This window comes from Nycticebus coucang, chromosome 8, assembly GCF_027406575.1.
Source record: "Nycticebus coucang isolate mNycCou1 chromosome 8, mNycCou1.pri, whole genome shotgun sequence".
NCBI classification, from domain to species: Eukaryota; Metazoa; Chordata; class Mammalia; order Primates; family Lorisidae; genus Nycticebus; species Nycticebus coucang.
In genome coordinates this window covers 115,043,188-115,063,483 of record NC_069787.1, presented here as the reverse complement: position 1 = coordinate 115,063,483, position 20,296 = coordinate 115,043,188, and the positions used below count along the sequence as shown (strand labels likewise).

Sequence of the window (20,296 nt, the reverse complement as noted above, 5' to 3'; positions counted from 1 at the left end):
ATTAAATGAAGTTACTCTAAACTAATAGGTTGCCTATAAATACAGAAAACTTCAGTTTAAGACTTTTCTTTCATCATCTTAAAGAAATCAACATATGTTTTGAGGAGAAACGTTTTATCCAAGAAATCTGTAGCAGGCTAAGTTGTAAGTAAAACTCATCAGACGTATTTTTAAGTCTGGAGGGTCTGGGAGAGAACCAAGCATACTTTCTGAAAATAGATTAATTGGAGTGATCCTGTTGCCTTGCAAGGATTTCAAACTTTTTTTTCTAGAAAAAGATTAATGAGGAGCATTGACCTTTACTTCACAATTTTTAAGGCAATAGTGTTATATTAATGTATTAGTTTATTTTAATTTCCACAATGATTTCAGGTCAGTTTTGGGAAACTTGACATTGTGATGTTGAAAAGGAAAAAAAAAAGAGAGAGAGAAAAGCTTCTCTGCAATATATTTAAAATGTTTCCTCTAAATAATCAAAATGATCTGGCATAGATAACAAAATCTTCAGGGTGGTGAACTGGACTTTTTCTTTGTTGAAATAGTAGATTATTTAGTGCAGTTTGATGGGCATGCTAGTAGCTATTTGCAAGAGTGGATGCAGATTCCTGTTTCACATGAACACTTAATGAATTGAAGATTTACATCAAAAAGTGATCCTAAGGGTATATCAGAAGAAAACATAGAAGAGTATGATATGGAGTTATAAAAATGTTTCCTAAAGCATTCTAAACTAAGGATGGAAGCAGCCAGCCACAGCTCATAGGTTTAATCTCATATTTATTTTCTTCCAACTGTTCAGGTCACCATAAGGACTTTTCCTTCTACTTATCCAAAAGCAATGGGGATAATGAAAGCCTGAAAATCAAACTCTGTACAGTATGCATGTAACCATAGTCCGCGCACTCCAAAGTACACATATGACTGCCCAGAACCCTAATAAAAGAGCTTCATGGGAGGAAGAAGAGAGACAGCGCACCAGAGAAAGGACGCGGCGAGAGGGCTGTGTCGCAGCAGCCTTCAGAAGCCCCAGCACATGTACACTTTCTGAAGATGAGAGGCGCAACCAAAGGTGACTGTCTCTACCTTTTTATTGAACAGCAGGAGCAGGAACAGAGGTGAACGGCTGGCAGCAGGAGTCCGGGACTGGGCTTGGTTCATAGAACAGAGAAAGTGGGGTTATATGGAGAATCACAGAGGCAAAGGATTTGGGGCAACTGAGAATAATTTAGATTTGCATTTTGAAAAATCAAGCAGCCGAAACACTACTAAGATACCTCTCAGACCAAAGAAAATTCTTGCATGGAGCTGGTCCAAAATGAATAAATGTTACAATGGAGTAAAATAAAGGGAAAAAGAATCACTGTCAGAGCTTAGATTTTTAAAAAAATCACTAAAATAATATTAATAAATAAGCAGTATGACTTTTAACAGATGATTACTCACAAGAAAAAATGTTGTAACTCAACTTATAAAAAATGTAAGAAACATGTATCCAATTTTTAATTTAAATAATGAGAAGCAATGCGTTCTTTGAAGGAAGACTTAAAAGCAGAAATGTAAAAATTCAGGTACCAAAGGAAAACAATGATATAAAATCAGATAAAATCAAATATAATTTGTCAGAATTCCCAAAAGAAGAAGAGTAATAAAATTAAAAAGGAATTTTAACTAGAAAAAGATAAAGGAGAATGGACATTATGGAAATACAGAGAGACATTATAGAAATTTTAAAAAGCAACCAAAATTAAATAGAATTCAAAAAGGAACTAAAAATTCTTACAAAAAGTGACAGTTGTAGCAGAAAAGCAAAGAGGATTAGCTTGTACATAAAGGAAGACTTGAAATAATCCAAAATAACCAGGAGAATATTCAAATACATAATTCAACAAAAGTTCTCCAAAACAAAAGGCTTGAATTATCATAGTATTTAAAAAATGCTAAAAAATGCTTTAGTATAAATGAATATTAATTTGATTATAAAAATTATAAAGAAAACCTAGCACATGAAGAAAAAGCCCACAAACAAAATAATTCACACACCTTCACTAGAGATTTTAATCCTTGTTAACATTTGATGTGTCTGTTTCAGTTTTTTGTACTTAATTAATCATATAACATATATTTTTTGTTATTACAAATAGTGAATTAAATAAATATATTTTCAATCATAAAATTTTATGCTCACACTAGTTACCTCAGAATGGATACAAATTATATTATTTGTTCTTGATTCTTCGTCTCTTTTTCTCTATAGACTTTTTCTAAACTTACTTCTATGCCACTTAGAGGACTGACTCTGAGGAGAACGGTGCCCTCTGGGCAAATGGTAGACAAATTGCACAAAGGGAAATTCAAGATGCTCCTTTTCAAAATCAGATCACTCTTTTCCATCAGCACGTCTAGATGCTTCCTTTCTCCCATGCAACTGCTCCATTTTCTTTCCTATGGAGACAAAAGCATCTTCTCAATTTTATTATGCCTGCTGCCCCAGCCCATTTAGACTTAATGTCTTCTGTTCTTACTTTCCTGGGAGAAAGGTATGTCGGTTAGGTTGAACGAGGCTCGCATTTCGTATCCAAGCATCCTCATCAAGCATCCTCATCATAGAGTGGCAGTGAGAAGAGCAACAATCCAACCTTTCCCCACTGGCAGCTTTCTTTCATATTGGGGTGCAAAGCTCCAGGCAGACAGACCAGAGACACACACGTCTTCCAAGATTGCAGTCGTAAAACACTCCTGCAAGATCAGACCCTTGCTAATTACAATACTAACATCTATTAACTTTTTCATTCATCACCAATTTTCATTCATTTCTTAAGGCTAATACTAATTGCAACTTTTAAAAAAATAATAATGCTAAATAGGGCAAGCAGTCTGGGACCCCAAATGGTGTAAACCCCTCCTGCCTGCTCCACATGCTCTCATTAGACACACACATGGAGGAGGCAAAAAATCCCCTCCAAAGAGCTGGCACCGCAAATTATTTTGTTATAAATTATATTTGTTCTGGGGTTATTGAATATACCATTTTTTCATCTTATAAAGTGAGGGTTTGGGGATAATCGACATGGTAAGCAGTCTCAATGGAGAATTTAAAATGAGGAAAAACATGGTGATAGGGAAATAATAAGGGTAGTAAAGTACTAGATCCTGAAAAGTAATCTGGGATAAACCAAAGGGACTTTTAATAAACATGATCTTTGTTAACTTCGCTTTAGATGTAGACAGCAAAAATTCCAGAAATATTTTGCTAGTTAAGGAAATAACCGCTTCCCTGGAATGATTCCCCTGCCTGTTCTGTTATTTACCTTCATGCTACAATTATCATATCAAAATGTGAGCTAAAACAAAATAAATTTATCTTAATTGGATGAAGAGAAGGTGTCCTTTTATTTCTTTATTTATTAGCTTGGCAAGAATTTGTTGACATGTTCATTCATATAACCAGTCATTTCCTAGTTAGGAAAATTATAATCCTCACTTGCCTGACTTAACTCCTGGGATTTCCTGTCACAGGATTTATCTCTATTATTATTCAATATTACACTTTGGGCTGCTAATTCCTACTCTATGCTTTACTATCATTATGGGAAGCCAAATTAGTCCATTATTATGGAATGGACTAAGTTTGAAGGGAGTAGACAGAGCAGCACAGAGTTGATAACCCTTGGCTTATATCAGGTAAATGTTAACCCATTGAGGGGTAAGCATGTTTACCGTCCTTACCCCGATGCCCAGTAGCACATGCAGCTGTGTATGTGTGGCACCTGGACATGGGCCTTTGTCTCTGCTGGTTAGCCAGCTGAATTCAGATTTTGAGAATGAGATTTGGGAGCTGAGCTAAACCACAGTTTTCACTTAAGCAGCGATGGATTCACTGAACACGTATTCTCATCCTCAGTAACTTCAGCCCTCAGGACTTGATTCACTATGTTTTTTCTTCCATTCAACATCCACTCACTTTCAGATTTTCCACAGCAAGAGAAGAGCCTATTCTCAGCTCAGTCTGATGTCCATTCAAGGGTTCAGTACCTTCTTGTGGCAGCTCTTGAAGGACTTTCTGCTCCAAGATGTTAGGGTTCTCTTACCAATAATAAAACATATGCATCAACAGGAAGAGGTGGGAAATAGAAACAAGAGGTACTGTCTTGTTGTTAACCCTGTTCTTACAAAAACTGAAAACAAAATTAAATCACTTCTTTTACTACATAATAAAATAGAGGTCATGATTAAACTTATTTAGACATTGCTTGTCGAATTATGGTTTCTGAAAGATCCAATGAAAGCCCATAAAGACATGCATACATCTGCTGCCCTAACGCTAGGACTATGAAATGTCAGAGTAAATGAAAGGGATATAGAACTCAGAAGAATAAATAGATCAACTACAGCATGAACTTTCTTCTTTTATGTTGTGCAAAACTGCTGCCTTTATTTCTGGCTGCATCCAGCTGTTGATCCCAAATGAAAGCACGTAGATGGCAGCGGGACAATCTCTCCAGGAAGAGGACAGCAGATCAGACATTCTGCCTATGATCCAATGAAGAGGCACTTACTCATCCCAGTACAGTTGACATCTTTCTGCAGGAGTATCATGAACACCTCAAATAAATGTGGGAATTGTGGTAAAGTGGACTGTATTTGCAGCCAAATGCAGATACCCTAAATCTCCAATAAAATATTTTTTTAAAACTTAATGGGGAAAATTAAGTTTACATTAAAATACTAGAAATAAGAGGTACATTAAAACACTAGCAATAAATCATTTTTTTGAATTTGGTTTGCTAGTTTTGATTAAGGATCTTTGCATCTATATTCATAAGAGAGGTTGGTCTATAATTTTCTTTTTGTTTTGTGTCCTTTTTCGGCTTTGATATTCACGGATACTGGCTTCAGGGAATGAGTGTGGAAGAACTGCCTCCTTCTTGATGTTATGGAATAATTCCTACAGTATGAGTACTAGCTCTTCTTTCTAGATCTTGTAGATTTTGGTTATGAATCCACCTGACCTGAGGCTTTGTTTTTGTTGGAAGATGTGTTTATTGTGGCTTCAAACTTGCTGCTTGTTACTGGCTTGTTTGGGAGCTGTATTTTATTTATTTATTTTTTTGCAGTTTTTGGCCTGGGCCAGGTTTGAACCCACCACCTCTGATATAGGGGCTGGCGCCCTACTCCTTGGAGCCACAGGCACCAACCAGGGAGCTCTTTTTCTTCCTGTTTGAGTCTAGGAGGTTATGAAACAAGTCACCAAGGAAAGAACAAACAATCTCACTAAAAAGTGGGCAAAGGACATGAACAAGAGCTTTTCAAAAGAAGATGGACAAATGACTAAAAAACACAGAAAAAGAGGTTCAAAGCCACTAGGCATCAGAGAAATGCTGATTAAAACCACAATGGGATATCACCTTATTCCTGTCAAAATGATTTTCATTGAAAAGGTCAAAAGAAAAAAATAGATGCTGGCACGGATGCAGAGGGAATGGAATGCTAATACACTAATAGTGGGACTGCAAATTAGTACAACCTGTATGGAAAAAAGTATGAAGATTCCTCAAAGAACCTACCTCAAACAAAGGTAGACCTACAATTCAATCCAACAATCTCACTACTGGTTATCTACCCCAAAGAAAATAAGCCATTTGATCAAAAAGACACATGAGTGTGTACTGCAGTACAATTCACAATTCCAGAGATGTAGAATCAACCTAGTATCTATCAATTTATGAATGGATTAACCAAATGTGATATATGTGTTTCATGGAGTTCATAAAAATGATGATTTAATGCATTTTACAGTTGAAACTGGAAACCATTATCCTAAGTCAAGTTTCTCAAGAATGTACCACGTCCTCTCTAATAAGTTGGAACTAACCAATTAGAAATTGTGTGCAGAGAGGGAAGCAAAAGTCATTGAAATTCAAGTTGAGGGAAGGAGGAAGGAGGGAGAGGGGAAGGGAAAAACATATCTAACAGGTATAATGAACACTTTTCAGGGGATTAGCATACTCATAGTCCTGCCTTCAGTGGATATCCATGTAAAAGGAACATTTATACCTCCTTAATATTTTGAAATAAAATTTAAAAAAAATACTAAATACATCAAAGGTGAGTTTCAAAAAATCCTCAAGTGATTCACAAAAAGACAGGAGAAAGAAAACAGAAAAACAAAAATGAAGAGATGAAACAAAATATAAAATAAGGTACTTAAGCACTAGCCTATCAATATTTATATTTAATGAGCTTAGTATACCAAATAAAAGACAGAGACAGGCAATTAGACTAAAAACATGATCCAATAAAAGCTGCCTACAAAAAGATATTTCAGACAATTTTTTTTTCTTTTTTTTTTTTTGTGGTTTTTGGCCAGGGCTAGGTTTGAACCCACCACCTCCGGCATATGGGACTGGCACCCTACTCCTTGAGCCACAGGCACCACCTGATATTTCAGACAATTAAGAAGTTACAGTAAAAGGTAGAATATATATCCTGCAAGTATTCCTTAAATGAAAGCAGGAATGGTTATATGGATACCATATAAAGAAGACTTTAGAGGAAAAGACATTACCAGACAGAAAATGGCATTATAATGATAAAAGTGTCCACCTATTAATATCAATGCATAGTCATTTTAAATGTTTTTACATCAAAAAACAAGTGCTGCAAAATATGTGAAGCAAAACTGATAAAACCAAAAGGAGAAACAAATTCACAAATAAAGATGGAAATTAAAACACCCATTTCTCAACAGTTGATAGAATAAATACATATAAAATTAGCCAGGATTTAGAAGTACTCAACATCATTGAGTAACAGGATCTAATCAACATTTGTAAATCCCCAGCCAACGACAGCCGAGTACAGATTCTTTTCAAGTTCCCTTGAAACATACCAAGATAGACCTTACATGGGGCTATAAATTTAAAAGAATTGAAATTCATAAAAATTTGCTATGTATACAAACTTGGATTGAAATAAAAATCACAGACATAACGAAAAAAATCTCCAAATACTTGGAAACTAAAAAACACATTTCTGTATAAGTCATGAATCAAAGAACATTTCTAAAGGAAAAATTTGAGGGAGGGGGATTAATGGGATTACACCTGCGGTGCATCTTACAAGGGTAGATGTGAATCCTAGTAAATGTGGAATGTAAAGGTCTTAGCAAAATAACTAAGAAAATGCTACGAAAGCTATGTTAACTAGTGTGATGAAAATGTGTCAACCATCTATGAACCAAGTGTATGGCGCCCCATGATCATACTAATGTACACAGCTATGATTTAATAAAAAAATAAATAAATAAAAAAAGAAAGTAAATTGAATTGAATAAAATGAGAATACAACACACCAAAATTTGTGAGACACAGTTCAAGCAGTGCTAAGAGGATAAGAAATAATGCAGATGAGAACAAAATCAATGAGATCTAAAACTGAAAAATAATAGAGAATGTCAATGGAAGAAAAGATGTTTTTTAAATATTGATAAAATTGACAAACTTCTGGCAAAACTGGTAAAGAAAAAAGAACACAAATTACTGATATCAGGAATGAAACAAGAGATGCCCACCCAGAAACTGCAGACATGAAAAGTAAAATAAGAGAATGTAACACACACAATTTTGAAAGTTTAGCCTAAAAACACAGACTTCCTCAAAAAATATAAACTATCACAATTTACCTAGTATGAAATAGTGGATATAAATAGCCCATGACTTTTAAGGAAATTGAGTTCATGATTTTAAATTTCCCCCTTCCCCTGCTATCCAATCTCCAGGCCCAGATTGTTTCGCTGGAGAATTCTACCAAATATCCAAGAATAGACCTTATTTCATCTCTACCAAAAAATGAAGTAATTGTATGAGGCTAATAGTACTTTGATACCAAAACCAGTACAAAACTGATAAACCAAATTTCCTCAATAATCTAATCACAAAAAAAATTTAACAGAAATTATGATATAGAATTCAGTAATATTATAACCCCGGTGAGATTGGAAACATCACAAAGTCTCAAAGCTGCAGACATTGGTGTGGATGTGGAGAGAGGGGAATACATTTACATGGATGGTGGGACTGCAAACTAATATAACCTTTTTAGAAGGAAGTATGGAGAATCCTGGAAGAACTGGAATTAGACCTCCCATTTGATTCTGCAATCCCATTACTAGGCATCTACCCAGAAGAAAAAAAAATCATTTTATCCTAAAGATGTTTGCACTAGACTGTTTATTGCAGCTCAATTTACAATCATCAGAATGTGGAAACAGCCTAAATGCCCACCAACCCAGGAATGGATTAACAAGCTGTGGTATATGTATATCATGGAATGGTATGGCTATGGTATGGCAGCCACTAAAAATGACGAAGATGCTATATGTTTTGTATTAACCTGGATGGAAGTGGAACACATTCTTCTTAGTAAAGCATCACAAGAATGGAGAAGCAAGAATCCAATGTACTCAATTGTAATATGAAGGAAGCAGATAAGCCAATGCAAGGTTGGGGTAGGGGAAGGGGATTCGTGGTGTTGGGCACATCTCTTGGGGACAAGACACAATTATATGAGGAACTTTATCTAACAAATGCAATCAGCATAACCTAATTCTTTGTACCCTCAATGAATCTCAAATAACAGGAACAACAACAACAACAACAAAAAGAATTATGCACTATGACCAAGTGAGTTTATTCCACTGATCATGGTTCAATATTAAAAAAATAAATCAAGCAGAGTAATCTACCAAATTCAAAGTGTTGAAAATATATTCACATGATCACATCCACTAATACAGAAAAACCATTTGATAAAAAGTCATTATCCATTCATGATAAAACTCTCAGAAAAATAGAAATAAATGGGGGCTAATTCAAGTTGACAAAAAAAAAAAAAAAACTACCCAAACCCTATATCTAGTATTCTATTTAATGGTGAAGGATTTCATCACTTCTTTCCTTCTCCCAAGAGAGAATTAGGCAAGGATGTCCCTCTCACCAAACACAATACAGAAATTTATAAGCAGTGAAATAAAGGTAAGACAAAAGCAAAAGTACTAATTAAAAAAAGAAGAAATGAAATAGTCCCCATTTGCAGATGACAAGATTGTGTAGAATATTCCAAGGAGTCTACAAAAAATAGTCTTCTACCTTTAGAAGTGAGTTAAATAAGTTTTCAGGTATAAGATGAATATGCAAAAGTCACACACATTTGTCTGTGCTAGCAATGAGCAAATGCAGGCCAATGTTCTAAATGTAATAGCATGTACAATCACTCAAGAACAGTTAACATGAAATACTTAAGTATTGATCTATGAAAACATATATGAAACTTTACACTAAAAATTACACAATTGACAAATGAAATAAAAACAATGATCTCATAAACAGAAAGACATCCTGTGTGCACTGATTGGAGGATCTGATGTGAGAAAGATGTCTGTTCTCCCTAAACAAGTTATTTTAACATAACTTGTACTACATCTAAGCAAAACATACTTATAAGATTATTGTAAAATTAGCATGGAAAGGCAGAGAAACCTTAACAGCAAAAACAATTATAAAATTTATAAAATTGTAAAATTAGCATGGAAAGGCAGAGGAACCAAAACAACAAAAACGATTGTGAAAAACAACAAAGTCCACAGAATCAGTCTATTTGATTTTACGATATTGGAAGCATGAGATGGGTAGAGGTACAGGTACATACACTGATATAACAGAATAGATACAGAAATAGAATTACAAAATACTTGTGATTTTTCACAAATGTGAAAAATTAATTTAGCAGAAGAAATAAAAGATTTTCATCAATTCATACTGGAGCAATTGGACATCCATAGGTGAAACTATGAACACATATGGAAATGAACTCAGGATGGATTACAGCCCTAAACGGTAAAGGTAAAACCACAGACATTTTAGAAAAAAGAAAATGAAATAATCAGAATCTAGGGTTGAGCAAAGTGTTCTTAGACTTGAAACCAAAAGTATGATCCATAAAAGGAAAAATTGCTAAATGGAAGTTACCATCGAAACAAACTAGGTAAAATGTCCAAGGAATCACTGTTTATTTCTTACAATGTGTGTCCAATCTATCATTACCTCAAAATAAAAAGTTTAATTAAAAATGTATTGCAGACTTCAAAAAAGTGGATGGGGAAAATACAAAAAAAAAAATAATATAGTGCTGGAGATTGCTATGAACTGTGTGACACCAGGGCACTCTACCAAGGGTGACAAAGTGAGACTCTGTCTCTACAAAAAAAAAAAAAAGTGAAATTAATGCTAAATTATCAGTCATTACATTTAATTTATAGTACTTTATTTAAAAGGAAAGATTATAAAACCAGATTTAAGAAAAACAAAACTAGGGCGGCACCTGTGGCTCAGTCAGAAGGGTGCCAGCCCCATATACCGAGGGTGGCGGGTTCAAACCTGGCCCCGGCTGAACTGCAACAAAAAAATAGCCGGGTGTTGTGGCGGGCACCTGTAGTCCCAGCTACTCGGGAGGCTGAGGCAAGAGAATCGCTTAAGCCCAGGAGTTGGAGGTTGCTGTGAGCTATGTGATGCCATGGCACTCTACCGAGGGCCATAAAGTGAAACTCTGTCTCTACAAAAAAAAAAAAAAAAAGCAAACCTAATTTATGTAGTGCTTACAATAGACATCTTTTTTTAAATAACATTTTTATTCAGATATAGTTCACACACTCCACAATTCACCCATTTAAAGTATACAGTTCAAGACTATACTTTCAGGGATCAGTTGTTTAGTTGCTCGTTTGTTACTAGAGTCATTTCCCTGAATGTGTAGTAGACAGAGTGAAAGTGAGAGAGGAAAGGAAGGGATGAAAAAAAGAAAAGAAAGGAGAGAAAGAGAGATAGAGAGCACCAGATGTCTTTAAATGGACAAAAAACACTCAAATTTTTTGAGAAAAAAATAGGATAATGAAAATGTTACATCACTACCTAAAAGAAAGTTGGTTGTTATCTTAGACAAAGCATATTTTAGGGCAACGTGTATTAGAACCAGGCACAGAAATTTTATATGATAAAAGTGCTAATCTACTGAGAAGATAAAATAATCCTAAATGTGTTTACACCTACTAACATGGTCTCAAAATATGAAAAGCAAAACTTTATAGGTTTAACAGGAGAAACTGGTAAATCCATAACTGCTGAAGATTACAAATACCACTCAGTATAGGATAGAACTGTTAGTGCAAATAAAAGCAAATTGAAAAATATATTCATAAATGGTTCTATTTTTCTTTAAAGCAGTGCCCATAGACACATCTAAAATCACATACACACCAAAAAAAGCATAGAAAACAAAGGCAGTCAGGAAGGAATTAACTTCTGTATCCTTTAAATTTCTGAAATGTTCTAGCAAGTATACATTATTTTTGCTGAAAGGTCCAAATACGATTTTCATTTTTCCTATTAAACTCAGTATTTCATCATTGGTAATACGAATACTAAAAGAAACAGGCACATTTCACTGAGATTTCCTCATGGTTACTCACATCCTCCTAATGTTTGTTTGCATCATGTCTTTGTCCATTTGTCAATATGACAACTGAGTGGGGACCATGTCTAATTCTATAATTGGAGGGCTGGGCCAGCCGTTGCTCCTGCTCACAAATGTTGTGACATAATCTGAGTAATAAGGTGGGTTGGGTTTCCACATCTGTTAAACAGATACAAGGGGATGTTGTGGTTTTGTGTTTTTGACACTTTTTTGACACTTTAATTTGCTATTAGATTAAGAAGCTGGAGATAACAATGAAAACAACTTTTCAGGTCTAGGTCCAAACCTAGTGAGAAGCTGAATTTGTAGAGTTCAGCATTGGTGTGCTGAAAAGTAAGAAACGGCTGTGTGGGAAAATTATGCAAAGAGAAACACCTTTGTAAATATGGAGCCCAAAACCAAGATAGATGTTATGTCCATCCCTGAAAGGCTTTCTTTCTTTGCCTTTCTTATTGCTGTAGTCTCAGCTCCTTAAATTTTGCCTGCAGTATAACACATGCTTGTAATGGGTTCAGTTGTGTTCCTGAATAAGATACATTGAGGCCCTAAACTCCCATACTAGGCAAGGTGACTTTTTTTAATCAAGTTTTTTTTTATTAGGGTTTTCCCTAATCTAACATCATGATGTCCTCATAAGAAAAGAAGAAGGCATACACACTGCAAGCTAGGCCCAGGTCACCACTGCAAGCTAGAACCAGGAAAAAAAAACGTTCTTCTCAAGATATTAGGGGAAATACGACTCTGCTGACTCCTTGATTTCAGATTTCTAGTGCTCAAAACTGAGAGAATAAACTGCTTTTGCTTTAAGCCCCCCAATTTGTGGTACAGTAGTCTGTTGAGATTTGGGGGGATTGGTTCCAGGACCCCCTACAGATACCAAAGATGTTTTTTATTTTTTTAAGTTAAATCCTAGCTATGCACATTAATGCAATGATGGGGTACAATGTGCTGGTTTTATATACAATTTGAACTGGTTAATGTAGTCTTCACTGCATTTTCTTAGTTATTGTGTTAAGACATTTATATTCTATACTTAGTAGATTTAACATGTACCCTTGTAAAATGCACCATAGGTGTGGTCCTACCAATCACCCTCCCTCCAACCATCTACCCTCTCCTCTCCCCTCCCCCTCCTCTTTCCCCTTCATCTTGGGCAGTCATTGGGTTATAGCTTTAATATGGAAATGTGGGTGGTTTCATAGTAGGGCTGAGTACATTGGATACTTTTTCTTCCATTCCTGAGATACTTTGCCAAGAAGAATATGTTCCAGCTCCATTCAGGTAAACACAAAAGAGGTAAAGCTTCCATCATTTTTTAAGGCTGCGTAATATTCCATCATGTACATATACACCAATAAATAAATAAATATTAAAAAGGTGTATGTATTTTTTTTTTTGAGACAGAGTCTCACTTTGTTGCCCTCAGTAGAAGGCCTTGACATCATACCTCACAGCAGGCTCAAACCCTTGGGCTCAAGTGATCCTCTTGCCTCAGCCTCCCAAACAGCTGGAATTACAGGCACCCGCCATGACGGCCAGCTATTTTAGAGACAGCATCTTGGTCTTGCTGAGGCTGGTCTCAAACTCCTAAACTCAAGCAATCCATCTACTTCGGCTTCTCAGAATGCTGAGATTATAGGCATGAGCCACTGTGCCCAGCCATTATAAAATGGTGTATGTGTTATTTACATACAACCTACACATATCCTATCACATACTCTATACTACTTATAATATCTAACACAATGTAAATGTTATATAAATACTTATTATAACACATTGTTTAGAGAATAATGACAAGAAAAAGTTTATACATGCTCAGCAAAGATGCAGCCATTCACTTTATTTTTCAAATATTTTAAAATTTAAGTTATTATATACACATATGTGAAGCCCATTCACATGGAGGGTCAATTGTGCTTCATTATGATAGCCTTAGTAAACTAATACAGCACCCAATAAAAAGTTATTTGATAAAATACAGAATAACATTACATTTTCATGTTAAGCCTTTATTTAATATTTATTTGAATAATATCAATAAACATAGAAAAAATTTACATTGAAGGAAATGCAAGGGTCTAAGAAAAACATGCTTTCTCATTTCATTTGCGTGTTGGGGAATTTTTATTTTACTGCAATACTTCTAAACTAATCTTAAGCTGTTTGTATACAGCCTCATAGGTAAAATAACTTCAAAGATACACACTTTGTGTGTAGGACATAAAAATATAAATAACACAATACAATAACTGTGTGAGTTTTGTTTGCATATCTATTTGAAAGCTGTAACATTAAAACTCTCTTGAGTATCCTTGGTGTATCAGGCACCATGGATTGGTCTTTTCACATAAGGTATCTCATTAAAATTTTAATTATTTCTTTTTCACAATTTTGATGTTCAAATATAAATCCTATTCCTCAAAACTGTTAAAAGGACATTACCTGGATTCAAAATTAGATGTTTTTAGCTCTAACTCAAGCTTTTTATTACTTCAATATGGTTTCTTTGAGTGGTTAATTCAAACCATTCACTAATATTTCATTAAGTAAATATTGATCGGCCCTTATGATAAGTATATGTGCTTTTCTTTAAATTACATTGTAAACACTTTTCATAGCCTTCTGTAATCCTTTCTGAAAAGTGATTTTTAAATAATTTGATAAATTGGCAAATAAATCTTTATAGATAGCTTGTTTTAGAAGCAATATGTTAGACCATAGAGGAAATACGTGCAGATCCAACTGCAACAGGAATCTGATAGGAACCATACACTAAATCCACAAATGACTATAATGCAGCACCAATGTTGATATGGCCCTGGTAAATTACTGTGTTGATGCTGAGAAGGACTCAACAATCTGTAGTGACAAATTATCAATGTTGATATGGCCCTGGTAAATTACTGTGTTAATGCTGAGAAGGACTCAACAATCTGTAGTGACAAATTATCAATGTTGGTATGGCCCTGGTAAATTACCGTGTTAATGCTGAGGACTCAACAATCTGTAGTGACAAATTATCGTGTCCCAGGCATGGAGCAAATGCCCTTAATAATCACTGCTAGGTTATATGACACATACTAATATTCCTCCCATTACTCAGATGAAGCCACTGAAACTCAGAAAAGTGAAGCAAGAGAGTTTAAAAATAAAGCTTCAAAATAAAACTTCCTGGGTAAGTTTTTTTTACTCATAGAAGCTTACAACCAAACAGGTATTTAGTTAGTGTGGAGTGCAACCTCCACCCTGTTTATAAATGAGGAAATGAAGCAAGTCCAAGGGGGTGAGTGACTTTGTCACAGTCATGCAGCTGGGGTGGGAGAGAGAGTCTGAGCCTCCTCCTGGCCTCTTCTCTAGCTATGATCAGACTCCTTGGAGTTGCAGAACCGTGGACTTGCAGCTTTGGTACTACATGATTCAGAGGTCTGTTAGGAGCCTGGCCTGGGCTTCATCATATGGCAGATGGTCTCTTCTTTATACTATGGCTCCCAGGTCCCCCTCAGTTACAATGGTGCTAACAGCAGAAGGCTGCACTCTCTTGCATTCCTTTTCTGAGGCTACTATAGTTAAACATCATGCCTAACAGCCTGAAAATTGTTTCATTATAAGGCTGAGGGTAATGTTAAACAAAACAAAAGGATTGCCCCTTTCTTTGACTTTGTTTTCTCTTTATTTAATTAACTTATAATGAGATAAAGTACCTGTGCACTGCCCAAAGAAAGGCAGGGTGGTGCAGGACAAATCAGGGCTTGCTCTGAATTGCTGTCATCTTTAAAGTACACCCCGTGGCCTCTGGTGAATGTAGTGATGTGCAGCAAAGAGGTAAGTAACACTTTCTCTAGGATGGGTTTGGAAACTTGGTTGTCTAACTTCGAGTATCTCTCTTTGAATTACTCATTGATATCCATTTTTCACATACAACAAAAGTACATGACACCTTTTGGATTTGTAGAATATTTCAAATGTAATAACGAATTTTATTGATAGTATAAGGACCTAAGCAGTTGTAAATAGTTCAAAAATCCTAAATAAGAAATGAATTTCCATTATAAATTAAGTACATCTGTTGCAACTGGATAAAACTGGAAAGGCTTTAGGCTTATCCAACTTTTATATGTCTAAAGATTAGAAAACTGTCAGATGCTTATATAAAGCCAATACACGCTCTATGAATAAAAGCTAAAACATATGGGGGAAGGTATTATATTTCTAGTAATAGATATTATACATGAAAGTAAGTGAACATTGACCATGGATTAATTTGCAGTGGAATGCTACAAAATCTAGTGAATTTCTCCAAAATACGTAAATAAATCTTAATTATTTTCTTCTAACCAAAATTTAATTTCTATTTGAACTGGTAGAATTTTACTTGTTTATCATGTTGCTTATTTGAGAAAATTATTTGCATAGGCATACAGGAATTTTTGTTTTTTGGTATGTTATCGTAACCCTTAGATATCTGGCAAGGCCATAAAATATGTAAAACAAGGCTATCTCCAGGGCTTCAGGTGGTTACTTTTATTTATTTTATTATTTTTTTTTATTAAACCATAGCTGTGTACATTGATATGATCATGGGGCATCATTCACTAGCTTCACAGACAGTTTACCAAGTTTCACATATACCCTTGTAAGATGTGGTGGTTACTTTTAAAGCCCCTTATTGTTGAAACCTGATGTGAGATTTATACCTTTGAGTCTTTAAATCTCTTAATATTTTTTCAACTTTTCAGAGATTTTCTTTAAATTTAGATAGAAATAAGAAAAATTTTCTAATATATTTTTTGGCAGGCCTTTCTGGCGTATTAAAAACACACACTTTTGGAGTGAATTAATACTAGCGTACAATTTTTAAAACTTCTCAATTCCTAATATAACTAAGGCTAAAAAGTAATTTTCTTAGAGACATGATAATTTAGACTGGATCCCCTTCAAGGAAAATAGATTTTAAATGTAGATGTATGAAACAATTGTGCTGCCCTTTTAATAACTTCTGGAGTCTTTTATTGACTGAAAATATTTCTAAGTTGGACAAATATTAGGTCTTTTTTTTTTTTTTTTTAGCAATTTCACCATTAAAGCATGTATGTATGGGAGGGATGAATGTCTAAAGAATCTCAGGAAACATGCCCCTTGAGGGATGAAGAATGGGTTGGGTTCGGTAGATGGAGCTAGCTGAACCATACGGACCACTCTGAGGAGATGGAACAGACAGGGGAAAGACAGTGAAAGCTAATGGGGAAAAAAGTAAGTCTGTATGAGAAGAGAGAGCACAGCAAGTGAGGAGATGGGTCGTGAGCACCACAGGCTCATGTTATTTCCTTTATCTGTTGACTCAACCAAGAAACACTATTATTTGTGGTTGCACTTTCCTACAAAGTTCTTTTATACTGCCTGGAGAAAAAAATGTATTAATCAATAAGCTTTCTTTAATTATTTTTTACTATTTTAAAATACTTATTTTAATTTTACAAACCTAAGATTCTATGTGAGGAGTTAAATAACAGGAGAAGCCTGAGATTTGGGGTCTCAACACAGAGTCGTATGAAGTAACCCCACACCATAGCCACAGTTTCAGGAGCAGCCAGAAACCCTCTCTTCAGTAAATAAAAACTCCAGCCTCATCTCTTAGTGTTGCTATACAACCAGTAAGATTTTGCCAGCAGACTGTGGGAACTCCCTCATATCAAAGTCTGATGCCATGTTTGTTTTTATTTATTTGTTTTTATTTTTTTCAAATAGAATGGAGAGAAAAAAACTATAAATCAAGCTGTTCATTGTGAATCTAATTCAAGATTCCCTTGTGTGGTGAGAAAATAGGCACGTTGATGTCTAAAGGAGTTTATAATAGTAACTGTATCAGATGTGGACTGGCAGGAAATGTTGGATGGATTCTACATGGGAAAAGAAAGTACTAAAATTTTGCTTTTGAGATTTCCAAAAACAATACTACTCCAAAATCAACACCAAAAAGCAAAATACTCCTGCAAAAATAAATAATTTTTTATTTTATTTATTTATTTTGCACGGAACAATTAAGATATTCTTACTTTTTAAAATTTAAAGTGTTTTTGTTCTGACTGAAATAAATATGTCTAGCATGTGTCTGCCCAGAAATATAAATAGGTCAGCATGATTTGGAAGCTCTTCAAAGCAGAAAATGCAAAACAACTCTTTTTTCTATCTCCTTCTAACTCACAGTTCTTACCAGACTTAAAGAGAATTGAACTTGGGTAATAGCTCCATTAGAGCTCTTTTCCAGGAGCCAGTTCCCGTGGTCTCCCTGGGTCCAGCTGCTGATGACTCACAGAGGAAGTGGTAAAGATTAGGGTGTATGGGGGAAAAATCAGAACAGCACAGAAATAAAGCAAATCAACCAACCATTACCTTTTGTGCCACACAGAACAATGGCTTAACTACTGTGGTTCAGAATGATCCGTCTGATTCCCCTCATTTATGCTATTCCCATTGGAGGGACCACCAGGAAACCTGTGAACCTCTGTGGAACACACACCGGAATCTATGGCACATCTCAATTAATATTCCCTCCTGACTCAGCTAGAACAATGAAGAACATCAAGCAGTTTAATCTCCGGCAATAATTCCTTTTGTTAGGTTGAGAAGTTTTCCCCTTGAATTAGGTTTTAAGTTCGGATTTTCAAAATTAGTTAGTTCTTCTGTGTATTGTAAAGCAGAGAGTGCAGATTTTATAAACACATGCATCCGGCGAGGTAGAACATAATGAGTGTTAGTTGGTGCTTTGCCGCTATCAGTAATTTTTACTTTCTCTGAAATAAAATCAGTGTTTTATTAGCAAACAATTGTAGCTCCACTGCACAGTTGATTAAACTTTTCTTTCAATTTTCCTTAAAGAGTTGGAAATGCAAATGGATCCTTTATATCTCATGGTAGAATTAAATTTGATTAAAATATTTGAAAAGGTGCCAATAGAGATTCTTATGTACTAATAAACTGAAATATTTCCATAAGTTTAAAAACTTATTCCTAAATTGTTAGAATATATATATATATAATATCTCATGCTCTCAAATATTTGTTTTATATACATCTATAAAGAGAGTATGCAGTTCATATATATGGACATATATTATATATAATTGAGGGACAAAAAGAGAGAGAGATTTAGAAAGAGAAAGAAAAAGAAGTAATTTTTAGGAACAGCAAGTATTTTTGTCACGTATTTTATGTTTAACTATTCTGGCCTACAAACGTTGACTGGTTGGCTAGTTAAAAGCAAACAAACAAACATAAGATTAACACCATTCGTCCATTCTTAATACCAGTTAAATTATTTATAATTTTGATAATATTTAGAATACTAATTAAGAGACAAATGTTTTTATATGATCAGGTCCAGAAATGGGAGTGGGTGAGAAATTCTCTTCAAATTAAACAAATATTAGAAACTTCAATTTTAGTTTTTGACGGCTGTTATTTCTCTGAGAAATTAATAGCAATTTCCTTGTAATAGCATATGTTTGGATTGCTCAAAATAAACTTTGTAGAAAATTTCCTACAGCTCAGTCTCAAAATATACTTCCTTGTTTTATAAAAATGGAATAAGGAACATTATATTCTATTGAGGCCTTTATGTAAAATATAAATCTTCTAAACATGTAAAATCATTTATAGAGAAAATATTGTTTTGATTCATTCATTATTGAGATAGATAAAAGATTTCTATTTTATTGCCATAAATAAAGGAATATTCTATTTTGCCAATTATAAACAATTTTAATGTTAAATATTTGAAGATAATATTGAATTTAAGAGATTATTTTACCAAATTCACAAAATGTTAATATTAAGAAATGTTAACATTAGTTTTTAAAATAACTTTGATGCATAAATAAATATATGTGAAAGGCATCACTCAAATGGGTCCTTCATTTCATTTTGCCACTATTCTTTACCATGACATGTTGATGAGTTATCTACAGCTACCTGTAACTACACCACGGAGTCAGAAAAAACTGAAAACTTAGACTCATCTAATATTGGGCACAGTATTTATTCCCACACGTTTTCCAAAACTAGAAAAACAGCTCAATCATATCATTAGATAATGTCTGATTTGATCAGCTATGGAGAAACCTTTTCTTACAGTAGAACATTATACTTTGTAGTTTAAAAATCAAATAACCAGAGACCTCATGCTTGTTCTCTGTCTCTGGATTTTCAGTTGCACTTAGTCCAGTGCAAAGCACAAGCCTAAATGTGGTTTACCACATAAAAGCCTGAAGTGGTTTTCCCTGGTAACTCTTCATCAGAATGTTCTAAGTAAAATTTACGGAAACAGGTTTAGTCGGTCATCCTGATACTCTATATTACCAAGTGCTTCACAGTAGTGGACTGTTCTACAAGGAGACCTCAGCAAGCTTGCTTAGATTCTGCACCTCTGCCCACCCTGGATTTTCCGTTTCTAATCTGGACTTTCTATGTATTTTGAAGGCCAGTAGTTGAGGTCAGTAACTCATACATGGGGTCTGATGAGGTGTGATGGAACATTCCTAAGGGCAAAGGGAGTTCACCCTCCCGTAGGGGGTCTGATCTGAAGAGATGTAGGATGGGGTTACACTGTAAGTTTTTACAGCAAAACATGTCTCAAACTATATAAAGTGTTTGGAATCATATCACAGCTACATAAAAAGTTTATTGAATGAAAATACATGGCTACACATGCTTATATATCAGGAGTACACATTTTTTACACACATGTGTATATGTTTCAGCTCACATCCAC

General features: G+C 34.7%; 1 pseudogene; it reads left to right on the top strand.

Moving 5' to 3' along the window:
• Nucleotides 1-917: 917 nt before the first annotated feature.
• Nucleotides 918-20,296, top strand: part of LOC128591427 (60S acidic ribosomal protein P1-like) — a 43,444-nt pseudogene continuing 24,065 nt past the window's right edge.